Genomic DNA, 18,842 nt, shown 5'->3' with positions numbered 1-18,842 from the left:
ACACCATCCAGGTTGACACCGTTGTTGGCAGCTGAAGCCCGCTCGAGCTTCTCAACTTTATCAGCCAATGCTTTCTGACCAACTGCAAAACCCTGCATGATGTTGATCAATTCATTCATTTTATCCTTCAGCTCAAGAACATCAGCGTTTGGGAGATCCATCAGCCTAGGAGTATTGCGTCTGGTGAAGTATCTGTGCGGACGTGTTGAGTGCAAAGGTACAACTCTACGAGCACGAGCAATGATTCCTGTAACAATCAAGCACGTCAGAACTGATACCTGCAAAATAAAAACAAGTTATTATGATCATGCATGAATGCAGTGTTTATCCACATGAGGAACATTCTGTCTTTCGATCCCGGCTTCATCGAGACAGATAATAATCCGGCAGTAATATTCTGTCATTCATTATTTGATTTTCTCATACAGATTAGAGATATATGATTTAGAAAAATACCATCCAACCATGTGTGTGCTGTGCGAGTGCATACAAGAAAGCAAATAAAGCTTGAAGATCGATCACTGAATGAAAATAACCATCACCTATAAAAATGCACAATAAGTGCCATAGTCATACATCAAGCTGATACAAATCAAATACAATCCTCCAGAATCAAAAAGGAAATACAAGCAAGTGAATTCCGTCAACAAGCCTGACGGTAATCCACACAAATGAGAAAGGTCTAGCCTGATGAAGGTCCCACAGAAGGCCTTACATCATCAACCATCCTAGCAAACTTTGCGGCGAACCTGAGCTCGGTGTTCTCCTGCTGCAATCTCCCCACCTCCTTCTGGTGAATCTTCATCTGTCTGAAGTAATGATCTCTCTCAGCGGTGATCTTCACATTCTTTGTTTCCTTAATCTTCAGCTTCGCCTCCCACTCATCGATAAGGGTTCTGACTCTGTCTTCCCTCTGATCCCTCACGAGGATTTGCCTCATCTTCTCATCTTCAATGACCTTTGAAGCTCTAGACAACCTATCCTTGGTGATGTCGTGCTCCCTTGTGGATGACGCTAAAGCTTGACTGACCTTGCCATAGTAAGCGGTATCCATCTCAAAGCGCTTCGCTTCCAGGGCATGTCGCTTATCCTGATCCTCCATCCTCACTCTGATCTCCTGACTAGCCATCTGAATCTGAGCAACACTCATCTCCAATTTCGTTTTCTCTGCAAGCAACTGATCTCTCTCCCGCTTCATCTCTAGAAACTCTTCCATACTAACAGAAGAAGGAGATTCCTCAATCAACGGATACCAAGGATCAACCATGGGAAATGGTAGACAAGTAAGCTCCACTCTCTTGCTGAGCCAGTCATCAAACGGAGGAAAGGACCTATTATTGGCTCTACCCCAAGAAAACTTGCCTTTCCTTTGAATGCTGCGCCATGCATCAGATACTTGCTTCAACCTGGCCTGATCGCCCTCAACCGGGAAGTACAAAGTTTCCTGAATCTCACTCTTGAGAGGAGGAACCTCCATAGCGAATCCCATTTGTCTCTTAAGAAGTGTCGGGTTATAATTAATGCCACCCTGAACTCCTATAAGAGGCACATTGGGAAAACTCCCACAACTGCAAATGAAGTCCTGTCCAACCCCGCTACTGTGAGTCCAAGCTATGTCTTTGGCCCGCAAACCCATCAGCTTGGTCGCCCAATTGACAGTATGGTCAAGAAGAACAAAAGCACCCCTGGAAGGCAAATATCCCATGAACCACTTGTATAGCAGCTGAGTGCAACATCAAATCAATCCCCCACGTCTCTTCTCATTCCTGTTATGAACCGAGTAATAGACATCTCCGATCAAGGTAGGGATAGGATTCCTCTGAACAAATAAGCGGATGGCATTAATATCCACGAAGCTCTTCTGATTAGGAAACAGAATGATCCCATATATGCTCACAGCAATCAAGGCACAGACAGTCTTCCAATTACCCAACTCAGCATGCTCCTTGGCCTTAGCTTCTAGGAAACTCAAATGAAAACCAGGCAACTTCCCCTTCTCTTTCAGACTCTCCTTAACCATCTCCGGACTCAAATAAAGAGCACGGGAAATCCCACCAATATCAGGTTCTTCCTTAGTAGCATAGAAAGGAACCTGATTTCTGATCTGAATGCCCAAGATACCAGCATAGTCCTCCATCAACGGCCCCAATAAGTAATCTGGGAAGACGAAACACCTCAAACCAGGGTCATAGAACTGGAGAAGAGTATGGATGGCGCTCCTATCCCTGTCAGTGAGTCTGAAAACCATCTTCAGAATACCCCCATAGGTCTCACGAAACATCCCCACATGGTCGGGCGTAATCAATGCTATCATATCTCTCAGCACACTGATCTTTGGGTCAAAGAAGCTGTAGACAACATCATCCTTCAAACCGGTCCTCATATCTGAGCAAGAAGTCTCTCAACCAGGATCTCGAACAAAAATGTCCCTGTATATGGATAAACATGTGTTAGATGCAGGTGAATGCAAAATATGATGATGCTGATGAATGAATGCAATGCATTGCCATCCTCCAAGTCATCTGAACGTCCGTTGCACTGAAGCCTGGTCTCTGAACTGATCATAACCATCTGAAGGAACTGAGCAATCATAAGTCCGACCCAAGGGTTCTGAAATAAACGGAACTGAAAGATACATCACCATCATCATCAAACAATCGCTGAGCAGATAACCACAAGATCTCTGAATCGGCCCGGGGAATCCTGAAATAAACGGATCCCCCCTGATAAATAATACGGACAACACTCCGACGTCTCAGAAATAAATGCCCATAAATCCGACTTATAAATAGGACTCTGATCAGCGGAACCATTAGTCACCATCAAAGTCACCATCTGAACATGCATCTGTAAGAATCACCCTCCCCTCACAGGTAAATTCTAATCAGGTTATCCTAAGGCGGATAATAGTCTCGACAATCGGGCAAAGATACTCAACGGGTTTGCCCTTTCGGGTGTGCCGTTGTAGCTCTCTTAAGATCGTCTAATCCAAAGATCCGGGAATGATCGGTCACCGAAGTCAATAGCTCAAAAGAGGTAACCCAACCAAAGTGGAAAACCCCACAAAGGAAGAGCTCTCTCAGATGAACCTCGTCCGGCTCGTGGTATGTCACGTCGCAACAACATGCCCAACCAGCATGTGAGGAACGTGAGACCACACTAATCCTAGGTGTATACTCGGGCCTGGGTTTTAGCCCCACTCAGAACACCCACCCTAAAATAAAGGAACCACCTGTACAGAGGACAGCAGAATGACAGTATGATGCATGCAAACATTTATGCAAATATATACAATCATAATAATCGTAAATGCGATAAATAGAGCAACACAAGTAACCTAAACTATCCTAGAACGCTAGGAGAGACTCGCTTAGGGAAGATGGACCAGCAATAGGTCAACTTCTTGTCCCCAGCAGAGTCGCCAGCTGTCGCATCCGCGAAAAACAACCGGCAGGCTAAACCAAAACTAACACAGAGCCGCCACCGTGCGTTATTTATCCCAAAGAGGGAAAGGAAACGCTCGAAGTAAACCTGGAAAAGACATGGCCTCGCGACCAAAGAGAATGGGATCGGGAGTCGGTTATGCGAAGGGAAGGTATTAGCACCCCTACGCATCCGTCGTACTCGACGGGATCCATGCTCAAAAGATAGAACAAGGTTGCTAAAACAAACATCACACATACACACTGAAGACAACACAGGTGGAGGAAGAGGGGAGAGGGCTCGCTAGGATATCGCATCCTATGCCTACGTATCTCATCTGGAATGAGAATCAGAGCTACCGTAGTTCGGCTCACGCACGCCGAAACAAAACACACACAAACAGGCAAACATGGAAACCGAATGCCAATCGCTGGACTTACATCAGACTCCGAACCAAACAAACCCACACTGGAAACCAAATGCCACTTGATGGACTTATATCGGACTCCAAGCACACAATAATAGAATCAAACAAAACAAGTTACTAAGGAGTCAGGCACTCGAGCCTAGCAACTGTCAAGCAAACACACACAAAAAGAAAAAGGGTGCCCGGAGAGATCTCGTACGACCTCCTGCCTACGTACCTCATCTGGTATGAGGATCAGGGCAACGTAGTTCCCCTGAACAGGGGAGAAACTTTCTCCTAACCAGAGACTGGGAAATGACCAACTAGAAGGGAGACTGACTCGAGCCTAATAGTTATCATGTATTCCACAATGGCCCTAGGTTGAGTTCTCTATCTACTTGCACAGACAGCAAGCTAATCCTAAACAGGCAAAGCAAAGCATGCAAGCATAATCAAAACAAAGCAAACATACACAATTAGCACACACTATATACAGACAAAGTGGGCTCACACAAGGGTTAGGCTGCAAAAGCAAGCCAACTGTATCAGGGTGATGTTAGCTCTTAAGCCTAACATTGAGAGTTAGGGTGAAGCAGATGAAATAGGAAGTGAGGGGTGTGCCTCACAGCTCTTATCCCTGGCCAGGGAGAGCTTTAGACAAAGGAAGTGTGGGTTCAGAAAGTGGGAACCCTTCTACACTTATGACTGACTCAACATGGATCTTGGGTTAATATCCACAATGCATCAACACCAGTTGTGTGAGCAAAGGGATGACTCAACTGAGTAGCAGGAGATGGATTACACATCTCTTGTATCTGCCAATTGCCTTAACAAAGGTCTTTTCCTGCTTGGCACAAAGATAAACAATCACAAGCATCGCCTCTTAAGGAGGACTTCAGACAGGTGCCTGACCAAATAACAGGCCAGATCTTCCAGACTACATGAAGTCAGTGGGCTATACCTCAATTGGTTAAGCAACCAAGCAACAGCAAAAGCAAGTTCAAAATGAACTATAGCAACTAAGGTACCTGAAAACAATCTAGCTCAGTCAGTACACAACTCAAACAGTCAAACAGATAGTTACAAGTCAACAGTTAACTGTACACAAGCAATGCATCAAGCAAAGCACAAGCCAATGCTCAACACAAATGACTTATAAGCCACCTAAAAAACAAACTTAATGTTAATCAACATCAACCAAATAAGCAACTCAAGCCATGTGAATCAATTCCTTCATAGTCATATGCTTCTTAACCTGCAAACCAAGCTCAAACATGAGAAGCAAACCCCTAGGACAAGGCCTAGGGTCAAAGACGGAGAAATAATTCAAAACAGAACATGAAAATTGGTAATAATCAAGTTCAATCAAATTAAAACATCATCCAAAAGGTCCCATGTTCATATCATACACCAATTTCATTTCACAAAGCATCTAAGGCAAAGTGTGCAATTTCAAAGCTCATTGAAGCAAACAGAATGAATCAATCCAAATCCAACCAAAAATAATTCAATAAATCCCAAGAAAAATCATGGCTAAACAGTACTCATCCCATGATCATCATACCAAATTTCAAGTAATTTGGACAAGTGGAAGCATATCAAATAAATTCCCTAAGGCAAGGCAAGGCAAAACAAGCTCAATTAGGGCACAAAATCATGCATCAACTTCACACAAGCATAAAACAGAATCTACACATGATAAATGACTCAAACCAAAACCAAGATGAACTTCAAAGTGTCTAGAATCACTCGACAAAATTTCAAGTTCATGTGATACATATCAAGAATTTCACAAATCATCTAAGATCATGACTATCAAAAAGTCCACAAATGGTCAAACAGAAAAGAAAATCTCAAACAAATTGGAAATGCATACAAAACTTCCATAAAAAATCACAAGCAAACCTAACATCCATAAGTAGCATCATGCAAAAAATCAGGTTAATTGGCATAGAATTGGCATGGAAAATAAATTCCTCAAGTCAGGCAAGCAATGGTGTGACACAAATTGTCACACCTATATTCAGCAGAGCATATCTCATCAACCAAGCATGCTAAAAATACAAACTCAAAGCCAAAAGATTAATCAAAGTGTCTAGATTAAGCATGTAAAGTTTCAGCTTCATTGGATCAACCATCATCATTTCACAATCAAAATGGCAAGCAAGGTACAATATAGGACATGCAAACATAAACCCTAGGCAATTTTAAAATCCATACATGCACAATTTCTGGAAAAATCACCATAAAAAAGTAGAGATCATAAGGAAAACAATGAAAAAAATCTCATGTGAATTGGACAATTATTTTTAGAGTTATGAATTTTTTAATATGGATAAAAAAATAAAAAATGACATGAAGCATAGTATGAACATGTGAGAAATGATGAACTAAAAATGCAATGGCCAAAATGGAATTGTCTTCGGCCAGAATCGAAGGGAGTATGCATTTGAAATTAAGCGCGCTCACTAATGGCCAGGACACGTGGTCCAATTGCATGGCCAGAAACATGGAATTACATGCAAAGCGCGAAAACATGGATCAAAGACACTTTCTGGACGCGAAAATTAGGGTTCATACATTGTTCATCATCATTCATCAGCTCAAGAACAATTTCTCACAGAAATTAACAAAATGCATATCAATGGATTCGTCTTTCCAAGCACATCATTAATCTAACATCATCTTAACCTAATTCCTCCTAGATCCAGAGATTCGAACCAAAACATTTTTGTGCATCAATCTTAAATTCAGCCTAACTACCTCATTTCTCCATGAAATTCAATGATTCAAATTGCAGTTTACTCTACATTCCAAGATCTACCAAAAGCACCTAATTATTTCATGAATCATCAAAGTCGAAAACTGACCTCAATTGGATGGCAGAAGTGGAATCGTGCGAATTAAGCCTTGGCAAGGTGAAACAGGTGTTCCTCCACTCTCATATGCATGAATGAAGAAAAGTTTGGCTGTTAATCTTGCTTGAGAAGTCCAGAAAATCAAACTGCCATTGATGATGGTGTGCTTCAACAGTCCTCGAATTAGCTTGAGAATCAATGGATCTTGCTTCAAGTAGCTTCAATTGTGCTCGTGGATGAAGGATCAATCAAGATCTTGGCACGGTTTGTGAAGAAAATAGGAGAAAAGTTGAGAGGAAAAATGTGAAGCTCTTTGGATCTAGATCTCAAATTCAGAATTCTGTTATGCTTAGCAAAAAAACAGTTATGATTATGGTTATATATGTTCTGTTAAGCATGTTTGCTAATCATGATTAGGCCAAACCAAAGTAATTAGTGAAAATGCAAGTGTTATGCTAAATTGACCAATTCACCCTTCACATGTGTATACCAATGTAACAGTGCAATTTCTGTCTCAATTCACTTGGAAATGATGTTTAGAGGCCAAGGCAAGTGAATTTAAGTGAATACAATGAATATTTTTCAAATTGCCTTTTTCCCTCCAATTTTCAAATGGAATTCACATGAAAAGTTCAATATTTTTGTGAGCAAAATGCATGACCTATGATGTGTAATTTGGATAGTACATGACAAAAGAAGAATGTGGCAAAAAATCCCACTTCATTTGGCCTTTTGGTTCAAAAGTTATGCACTTTTGAAATTCAAATTTTCTTGACCAAGATTGATCCATAACTTGCCAACCACACATGAGAAATTCATGTTCTTGGACGTTTTAAAAATGGGAGAACAAGATCTACAACTTTCATGTTGGACAAAATTTCATTTGAAGCATTTTTGGACATGTAATCTTAAGGAGAAGACCTTTCCATTTTTGGTAATTTTGAATTACAAGTCACTTTCTATTTTTAGAAAGTTTTCATCTGACTTTATTTTCTTCAATGTTGATGTTTGGAATGTCAAATGAAACTTGTTTGGACATGAATGAAGTGTTTCTAACCCTCTCCCACCTCCAAATCCATCAGTTGACTTGTAGTTGACTTTTGTTGACTGATAGATGAATTTCAGCTTGACTGTTGAGCTTGAGCCTCAATCTCCTGATGAAATGGCTCCAAAATGAAACCCTAGCTTCCATAAACTCATTAAAACCATATGATGATCCCCATCTCCATTAAGACCCTCATCTCCCTGACAAGCCCTGATTGGCACAATTTAGATGATTAGGGTTGACCAGAGGTCAAAACCCTAATCCCAAGGAACTGATCAAGCACAATGAATCTCTTGGTGATGATAAGGCCATGATAATGATGATGTACCATTTCAACCAAGACAATGATCCACCTCCTTGAGGAACCAAGAAACCCTAATTTGAAGCACCAACCCTCAGATGATTAGTGATCAATCCATGAAACCCTCGGGCTTGAATCGTTTGACCTCTTCATCTTCTGAATAAGACTTAGGAGGATGACTTGCTCAATGTTTCCATATGATATGCAAAGATGCAATGCCTAATGTCCTAAAAAATGATATGCAATATGCTAAGCTAGTCCCAAAAGAGGAGGGCAAATTTTGAGGTGTTACAGCTGCCCCTATTCAATCCACTGTGAACCTGTCGATATGAACAACCTCAGCTTTCAGATGATCAGGATGAAGAGCGATTGAATACCAAGAACAGACGAACAATTTGCACTCTGATGGGAAAATAATTAACAATGCCTGTCAGAATCGGCAAAGAAGCAATCTTGAAAGAAGAATCCGTCTGGTACGGAGAAAGTCGGCCCGAATACCGAAACAGAATCGGCAAAGAGGCAATGTTTTCTTTTGTTTGTTTACTTTTGTACCCAAAGACCTCCAAGAAGAGGCACCAGTGCTAAAGACCTCCATGAAGAGGCAATTGACGGATAAAAGGGATTATTAGTCAATCCCCCGTTATTCAGTGTGTCGTTCTTTAAGATCACACTACGTGTCGATGCTTCAGAACAAAAGCCCAAGATCTTTTGTCCGGCCAGTCAGTGGAGAGGGTTCCACCTTTCTGAATCCCCACTTTTGTCATGAGCTCACCCTGTCCAAGGTTAAGAGCTATGAGGTCTTATCCTCATTACCCTTTTGATCTGCTCACCCTGACGTTCAATGTCAGTGGTTAAGATCCCATTTGATTACCTATTCCATGGCTTATTTGTCAAGGTTGATATGACCCCTCTTGACTAAAGCCCTACCCATGTAGTTTTGAGCCCCCTTGGTGGCATTTTACTTTATGCATGTTTGTTTTGTATGGTGTGATCGTCTCCCCATAGGATTGCTAGGCTTCATAAAGTCTCTCGTTTGCATGTCAATTAAGATAGCATTGTTCCTTCGTCTAGGACTTCCTTTTTTGCACGAGCATTCCTAAAACCCAAACAAACTTATTGATTTTTCTTCTCCTAAGAACACGTTAACTCCTTCTACTACAGGCGGGTAAGTCTCCAAAGGTCGAGCATCCGGTAGATTGCATAGTAACGTCGTTCATCTAAAAGACACAACCCTTAACCCGTAGTTAGCCGAACTACGGTTTGCTTTGATTCTCATTCCAGATGAGATACGTAGGCATAAGACGCGATGTCTTAGCGAGCACACTCCTCTTTAACCCATAGGTAGCCGAGCTACGAAGACTCTGATTCTCATATTCAGATGAGATACGTATGCAGTGGATGCGACATCCGTGCGAGTCATTTTATTTTAACCCCTCTTTTAGTAAATAGTACATTAGATAAACCCACACCCTTTAGACAAGAACAACAAAAGTGGATCCCGTAGAGTACTACGGATGCGTAGGGGTGCTAATACCTTCCCTTCGCATAATCGACTCCCGAACCCAAGATTTGGTTGCGAGACCTTGTCTTTTCCTTTCGTTTTTTTTCCAGGTTTACTTCGAGCGTTTCCTTTCCCTCCTTTGGGATAAATAACGCACGGTGGCGACTCTTCTGTCTTTTCTTTTTTCGCCGGTTGTTTTTTCGCATCTCCTTTTTCAGGTTGCGACAGCTGGCAACTCCATTGGGGACCCTGGTTTCCCTGAGCGAGTCCCTCCTAGCTTTTGTAGGTTGTTTGTTTATTGGGTGTTCATTCTTTTGTACAGTTATTTATTTTTCAGCATTTACCTGCTTCATTGCATTGTGTACATATCATTGTTGTATCTGTTGGCTCTACTGTGGTTTGTTTGTTTGTTGGGATGGGGTGTTCTATGAGAGATAAGCCCATTACCCAGGCTTGAGTGTACACACAGGTTTTAGAGTGGATAGTCATGAGGCTTGCGTGGCGTGTTGCTACGTTAAGTCGTTCATGAAGACCCACATCCAGACGGGGTTTCTTTTGGATATATTATGTCCTATGGGTGTTCCATAACGGCAGATGTTCCTCTAGAAATCGTCGACTCTGGTGACCATTTCCCGAGAACTCAGTCAAGGCCTCTCCTCCAAGACGTGATTATGTTAGCTCTGGTGGGCGCATTCTCGCTGATCAATCCGAGGACCCCGAGACTAGGAACTTGCTATTAGGATGTCCTGTTGAGGGGAGTCAGTGGAGGTCTTTTATCCCGTAATAATGCCAAACCTTCAGTGGTAAACGTATTATTCTCGACTGAAGGGCTGAAGCTGACAAACTTCTGTTCTTAGAACCTACCAGTGAGGGGCGGGCTAAATTCAGGAAACCTTAACCTTCAACCAACCCGGTTTTCTGGAGCAGAGCTTTGATCTTGTATTATATTCTTCAGTGGGTTTTCTCTTCAGACAGTGCAACCTGACAAATATTCAAGCGGATACAGCAATCCTGATTCCCATGTCACTGCACTGCATCACATCGTTTTGCATATCACTGCATTGCATCACATCATTTTGCATTCATATCATTTAACACATGTTTATCTATTCCCAGGGGTTCATATCTTCTTCTTGATTCTAGTCGGGGTTTTCTTCTTACACTGTTTATCAAATGTGAGACTGGAACCAAGGGGGTAGAATACCTTTTGGAATTGATAAACATGTCATTGCATTTGCATATCTATCCGCATGTCTTGCATAACAGGTACCGCCACAGTGTTCTCAGTTGTTTGGTGTTCCACTAGCAGGATAGCTGACTCAGGCATTCACCGGTACGGTACACGCAGAAACCACCAGAGAGTAATGGAAAGCCTACAAGCAAAACTCGCCGAGATGAAGATTCGCATGAATCAGTTCATGGATGTGGTTCAAGGGGTGGCTCAGGGACAGCAAGAGCTCAGGTAGATGATGCAAAGGAATCCCGCCACTACTCAACCAGAGACGTTGACTGATCCTCCAGCTGGAGAGGTTAACGGACCCAGTGGACCGGGGCCTACCCCGATCCTACATGTCACCTCCGGTCAACAACTCGTCCATGATGACCAGGAGGATCAGTTCCCCTTGCTTCAGAAAGACTTTGGAATGAGTCATGGTATGGACCCTATGTTTCGGAGACTGGAAGAGAGGTTGAAGGCAGTGGAAGGACAGAATCCTCTGGGAGTAGACGTTGCTGACTTGGGATTGGTCCCAGGCGTGAGGGTGCCACCGAAATTCAAGGTCCCGATATTCGACAAATACAGCGGTAACTCTTGCCCGAAGACCCATGTGCAAGCCTACTTCCGTAAAATGGTTGCATACTCTGACGATGAAAAGTTGCTTATGTACTTTTTCCAGGATAGCCTAGCTGGGGCATCCCTGGAATGGTATATGAGGCTGGACAGAGCCTGCATCCGCTGTTGGAGGGATTTGGCTGAGGCTTTCGTGAAGCAGTATCAGTATAATACAGACATGGCTCCAGACAAAACTCAACTTCAGAATCTGTCTCTTAAAGGCAATGAGTGCTTCAGGGAATACGCTCAACGCTGGAGGGAGACAGCTTCGCATGTTCAACCTCCTATGTTGGAGAAGGAAATGGCTAACATGTTCATGAACACTCTGCCCTGACCTTATTTGGAGCGCCTGGTGGGTTGCAATGCCTTCAACTTTGTTGATGTAGTCTCTACCGGAGAGAGGGTGGAGAATACCTGAAGACATACGAGACCCAGAGTGGAGGTGGATCTTCATCAGGGGTGAAGAAGTCGTTCATTCAGGGACAGAAGAGGAGAGAAGGGGATGCAAGTGCCATATCTTCTTATCAGAACAGGGATAACCGGAGGAATAACTTTCAGAACTATCATCAGTAATCGTATGTTGCGGCTGTGACCATTCCAGCTACAACAACAACAACCCCAGCGTCAACCAGCTCAGTACCAACCACAACAACCGGGTAACAGACCCGCTTATCAACAGAGGCCAAGGACGATGGACCGGCGTTTCGACATTCTTCCAATGTCGTACGCTCAGCTACTTTCTAGTCTTCAACAACTACAACTTGTGCAGTTACACACTCTGGCTCCTCCTGTTGGTAGACTTCCGATGGGTTACGACGCCAACGCTAGGTGTAGCTTGCACTCTGGGGCACCTGGCCACAATATTGAGAACTGCAAAGCTTTTAAGCACGTAGTTCAGGACCTCATAGATTCAAAGGCCATCGACCTTGCACCGGCTCCGAATGTCGTCAACAATCCCATGCCCCAGCATGGTGGTGCAAATGTTAATATGATGGAAGGGGAAGCTAGATCCGTCAAAGATGTGTTGAAGCTGAAGACTCCGTTGTTGGATATCAAGGGCTACTTGTTGAAGGCCGATGTTTTCCCCGATTGTGGGAAGGGTTGTTTGGATTGTGCTACTCAGAGTGGAGGTTGTTTGAAGCTACAGCAGGGTATCCAGTTCTTGCTCGACAAAGGTATCCTCCAGGTTGAAGATTTGTCTGTCCAAGAGTCTGCGGAAGGGGTTGAGGGAGAAGTGTTTGAAGATGCTACTGATGAATTCGCAGATGTTGTTCCTACTGATTCTGTGATCCATGATGATGTTGTCGCTGATATTCCAAACATGGCGTTTGATTCTGATGTACTTGCTGAACTTGATTCCGATGTTTCGGATGTGTGTACTTCAACGCCTCAGACTCGTCAGGGGCCGATTACTTTCTCCAGTGCTGGCGTCATCCAATATGGCCAGGTCTCTGCGGTCAACGAAGAAGATGGGGATAACAATTGCGACATTGATAACTGGGTGTGTCCGAGGATCCCAGGTGAAGTCATCAACAATTGGTCTTCTGAGGAGATTGTCCAAGTCACTCTTCTAGAGGAGTAATTTTCTTTGTTTATTCATGCATGTCCAAGTCTTACGTTCCGCCCAGGGCATAATGACTCATTGTAGGGCTCATCTATGCGGATACTTGCATTTTTTATCATCAATAAAGGACGTCTTTTTGCATTCAAATATTTTGTTCACTGTCTTTCTATTTTTGCAGTTTTTGAAAATCAAAAAATATTTGGCAATGTTTTGTTTAGTTGTCACTTCTTGTTCACACTCATAAGTACATACCATCACTCATGCAGATGCACATCACCGGATCCTATTGATAACGGTTCTGCTATGGCTCGCTTCGACTTTGAAAATCCAATCTTTCAAGCTGAAGAAGAGGGTGATGAAGACTGTGAACTCCCTGAAGAACTTGCCAGGCTATTAAAGCAAGAGGAAAGGGTCATTCAACCGCATCAAGAGTCTACTGAAGTGATTAATCATGGCACCGAGGACGTCAAGAAAGAAATCAAGATAGGGGCTGCTTTGGAAGATAATGTGAAAAAGGGGCTGATTGAATTGCTGCAAGAGTATGTTGACATCTCCGCTTGGTCTTATCAGGACATGCCAGGGCTTGACACAAATATTATGGTACACCGTTTGCCTCTCAAAGAAGGTTGTCCTGCGGTCAAGCAGAAGCTCAGAAGAATAAGACCAGAGATGGCTGTCAATATAAAGGAAGAAGTGCAAAAACAGTTGGATGCAGGGTTTCTAGCAGTCACCAATTATCCGCCATGGGTTGCAAACATCGTCCTAGTACCTAAGAAGGATGGAAAGGTACGGATGTGTGTTGATTACCGGGATCTGAACAGAGCCAGTCCTAAAGATGATTTCCCATTACCTCACATCGACGTTTTGGTGGATAACACAACTCAGTTCTCGGTATTCTCCTTCATGGATGGTTTTTCTGGCTATAATCAAATTAAGATGGCACCAGAAGACATGGAGAAGACAACATTCATAACCCCATGGGGCACCTTCTGCTACAAGGTGATGCCGTTTGGTCTGAAAAATGTCGGGGCAACATATCAACGAGCGATGGTGACTCTTTTCCACGATATGATTCATTATGAAATCGAGGTTTATGTTGATGATATGATTGCCAAATCTCAGACGGAAGAAGAACATTTGGTGAATTTGCAGAAATTGTTTGAGCGTTTGAGAAAATTCAAGTTGAGGCTTAATCCGAACAAGTGTACTTTTGGGGTGAGATCTGGAAAACTGCTGGGTTTTATTGTTAGTGAAAAAGGGATTGAGGTGGATCCGGCCAAAGTGAAAGCGATATAGGAAATGCCTGAGCCAAGAACAGAGAAACAAGTATGTGGTTTCTTAGGGAGGTTGAACTACATTGCAAGGTTCATCTCTCACCTAACAGCCACGTGCGAGCCAATATTCAAATTGCTGAGAAAAGATCAGGCTATCAGGTGGAATGATGATTGCCAAAGGGCTTTCGAGAAGATAAAAGAGTATTTGCAGAATCCTCCTATCCTTATGCCTCCAGTCCCAGGGAGACCGCTGATTATGTATTTGACAGTACTAGACAATTCCATGGGTTGTGTTCTCGGTCAACACGACGAGACAGGTAGGAAAGAGCATGCCATCTACTACCTGAGTAAGAAATTCACAGATTGCGAGTCGAGATACTCAATGCTTGAAAAAACATGTTGTGCACTTGCATGGGCTGCTAAGCGATTGAGACAATACATGTTGTCTCACACAACCTTATTGATCTCCAAGATGGATCCAGTCAAATACATATTCGAGAAGCCAGCTCTCACCGGAAGGGTTGCTCGTTGGCAAATGGTACTGACAGAGTATGATATCTAGTATACATCCCAGAAAGCCATCAAAGGGAGTATTCTGTCAGACTATCTTGCTCAGTAGCCGATTGATGATTATGAGCCGATGAAGTTTGATTTTCCAGATGAAGACATCATGTTCCTCAAGATGAAAGACTGTGAAGAGCCAGTTGTTGAGGAGGGACCTGATCCAGAAGAAAAGTGGACTTTGTTGTTTGATGGGGCTGTCAATGCCAGAGGAAGTGGAATTGGCGCTGTCATTACTACTCTGAAAGGTGCCCACATGCCTTTCACCGCTCGTCTTACTTTTGAGTGCACAAATAATGAAGCTGAGTATGAAGCCTGTATCTTGGATATTGAGCAAGCCATTGATTTGAGAATCAAGACTCTGGACATCTTTGGAGATTCAGCTCTAGTGATCAATCAAGAGAATGGTGATTGGAACACCCTCCAGCCCAATCTGGTCCCTTACAGAGATTACACGAGAAGACTATTGACTTTCTTCACAACAGTAAAGCTGTATCACATACCTCGTGATGAGAACCAGATGTCAGATTCTCTTGCCACTCTATCCTCCATGATCAACGTGATTCGGTGGAACCACGCTCTCAGGATCGATGTGATGCGCCTCGACAGGGCCGCGTATGTGTTTGCTGTTGAGCTGGTAGTTGATGACAAGCCCTGGTACCACGACATCAAGCGCTTTCTGAAGAATCAAGAGTACCCTGCAGGGGTATCCAACAATGATAGAAAGACTTTGAGAAGATTGGCAGGCAGTTTCTTCTTGAACAAAGACGATGTGCTGTATAAGAGGAACTTCGACATGGTTTTGCTCAGATGCGTGGATAGACACGAAGCAGACATGTTAATGCAGGAAGTTCATGAAGGCTCCTTCGGTACTCATGCCGGCGGACATCCAATGGCTAAGAAATTGTTGAGAGCGGGATATTACTGGATGACCATGGAATCTGATTGTTTCAAATATGCTCGGAAGTGTCATAAATGCCAGATTTATGCTGATAAGGTACATGTGCAGCCAAATCCTTTGAATGTGATGTCTTCGCCATGGCCTTTTGCTATGTGGGGCATCGACATGATTGGAAAGAATGAGCCGACCGCCTCCAATGGGTATCGCTTCATCCTTGTTGCCATCGACTATTTCACCAAGTGGGTCGAAGCAACATCGTTCGCGAATGTCACCAGACATGTGGTTGCCCGTTTCATCAAGAAAGAAATCATTTGTCGCTATGGGATTCCCGAAAGAATCATTACTGATAATGGTTCTAATCTCAACAACAAAATGATGAAGGAGTTGTGCCAGAACTTCAACATTCAGCATCACAATTCTTCCCCTTACCTCCCTAAGATGAACGGTGTTGTTGAGGCGGCAAATAAGAACATAAAGAAGATTGCGTAGAAGATGGTTGTTACGTACAGAGATTGGCATGAGATGCTACCCTTCGCCTTGCATGGGTACCGTACTTCAGTACGTACATCGACCGGGGCAACCCCTTACTCCCTTGTGTATGGTATGGAAGCAGTCCTACCTGTTGAAGTGGAGATTCCTTCTCTAAGAGTCCTGTTGGAGGTCAAGTTAGACGAAGCTGAATGGATTCGGACAAGGTTCAATGAGTTGAGTCTTATCGAAGAGAAGCGAATGGCAGCCATTTGTCATGGGCAGTTGTATCAGAGTCGGATGAAGAGAGCCTTTGATCAGAAAGTGCGTCCTCGATGCTTCCAGGTCGGAGATTTGGTGTTGAAAAGGATCCTTCCTCCTCAGACAGATCACAGGGGCAAGTGGACTCCTAACTATGATGGACTGTATATTGTCACAAAGGTTTTTGATGGTGGGGCCTTAATGCTTGCAACTATGGATGGTGAAAACTTCACTTCCCATGTGAACTCAGACGCAGTTAAAAAATACTTCGCATAAAATAGACCCGCTGGACAGTAAAAAGAATAGTCCAGGCAAAAATGGGCATCCCGACGAACCAAGAAAATGAAAAGGTTCGGGCAAAAATTAGGGATTAAAAATGAAAAGATCGTACACCCGGTAAGTTGAAAACCTGAAAAGGCACCTTAGGCAACAATGGGTGTCCCGGTGGATTGAAAACCCGAAAAGGGCGATCCAGGCAAAAGTTAGGGATTAAACGAATGACTGCGTTCTGAGTAGTTCTGAATCTCATCTCGTGTCAATGACTGGAAACTTTTGAAGGATAGGAAACAGTCCAATCACTCTTTTTAGAAAGCTGATCATCTGGAGGATCTTGAAGACGAGCAAGTCATAGCAGAATTGGAACCCAATAGAAATCCATTTCACATTGCCATTAGATTAATTTCTGTTTTTATCTTTTGTGCGATTACCTCTTTCCAAGGATTGCTTTCGGATGTAAATGCCTATTCAGAGGCCACTTAATCAATAAAATCATGTTATTCAGTACATCTCTGTTTTCATTTTCATTTTACTATTTTGTTTGCAAAAATGACGTCCGAATTTTTGATAAACATTGCATCATGAAACATAAGAGCTTTACAGGTACATGCTTAATAAACATTTAAAATTGCTGTAAATGTTAAGTGCTTTAGATCGTCTATTCAGAACAGGTACCCTCGGGGCATTTCCTTAAGGTTCCCAGCCGATGATCGCGAATGTTTTCCCCCAACAGTCGAAGTTGGTATGTTATCCCTGCAGAGCTGATCAGAGCATTGGATTCTTTGATCCCCAACAGGCTCTCACTGCTGTACCTCCCCCAAGCGGTTATTTCAGAATATACACTCCCCAGTAGAGTTGACAGTGTCAGACTATATATCCCCAGCGGAGTTGATAGTGCCAGACTGTATCTTCCCAGCAGAAGCGGCTGCTCCTCAGGGTTCGATGTCAGATCGATGATCTCGATGCCAGATCCATGGTCTTTTTCCTTGAAGCAGAATCTCGGTACCGTATCGGTGTTTGCTTCCCCTGCTAAGTCGTCTCTCTCGCAGATTATGGTTGCCAAAACCACTATCGCTTTCCCCAACAGCAGGTTTTCAGTGCCGTTCTCTCCCTAGTCAGAGTCTCGGTATTTCGTCATTGCTAGAACACCGTGTGGCGGGTCATTTCCCCACAGAGTTCTTTGCGCTGTGCATCTCCAACAGCCTTGCCAGGGTCCAGAAGATGGTGATCATTTCCCCAGCAGATTCCCTTGCCTCGGCTTGGCATTCTACCCAGCATTTCGCATCCCTGCATGTAGAATCATATTGCATTGCATCCTCCCAAATCGCGTAGCATTTCCATTTTCATGGAGCATTACGCCATTGAAAAATTCAAACATACGCATGTAAGCATAAAACATTCTCGGTATCCCAAGTGATAAGCCAGAAGTTGTTTCCAGTACTCAGACTGAAGATTGTTCATGACTTACCTTTATTATCCCCAGCAAGTGTCATTGGCCCATGCGCCGCCTCTATTATCTTTCCATATTTCTGCCGATGCTGACAGACATGAAGTTTTTCCGGTATTCAGACCGAAGTGGCATTCAGGCCAATTTTCCGATGTTCAGATCGAAGAAGTTTCCGACATTCAGGTCGATGCAACTTGTGGCATTCAGGCCAGTTTCCGGTATTCAGACCGAAGTGGCATTCAGGCCAGCTTCCAGTATTCAGACCGAAGTGGCGTTCAGGCCAGTTTTCCGATGTTCAGATCGAAGAAGTTTCCGACATTCAGGTTGATGCAACTTGTGGCATTCAGGCCAGTTTCCGGTATTCAGACCGAAGTGGCATTCAGGCCAGTTTCTGGTATTCAGACCAAAGTGGCGTTCAGGCCAGTTTTTCGATGTTCAGATCGAAGAAGTTTCTGACATTCAGGTCGATGCAACTTGTGGCATTCAGGCCAGTTTCTGGTATTCAGACCGAAGTGGCATTCAGGCCAGTTTCCGATATTCAGACCGAAGTGGCGTTCAGGCCAGTTTTCCGATGTTCAGATCGAAGAAGTTTTCGACATTCAGGTCGACGTAACTTGTGGCATTCAGGCCAGCCTCTCGGTGTTCAGACCGATATTAATAATCTCATATCTTCCGATGTTCAGATCGAAGTCATTTCCAGTATTCAGACTGATGAGCGGCATTCA

The sequence above is a fragment of the Lathyrus oleraceus genome, chromosome 7, assembly GCF_024323335.1.
Source record: "Lathyrus oleraceus cultivar Zhongwan6 chromosome 7, CAAS_Psat_ZW6_1.0, whole genome shotgun sequence".
Lineage (NCBI taxonomy): Eukaryota > Viridiplantae > Streptophyta > Magnoliopsida > Fabales > Fabaceae > Lathyrus > Lathyrus oleraceus.
This window is presented reverse-complemented; position numbering follows the sequence as displayed.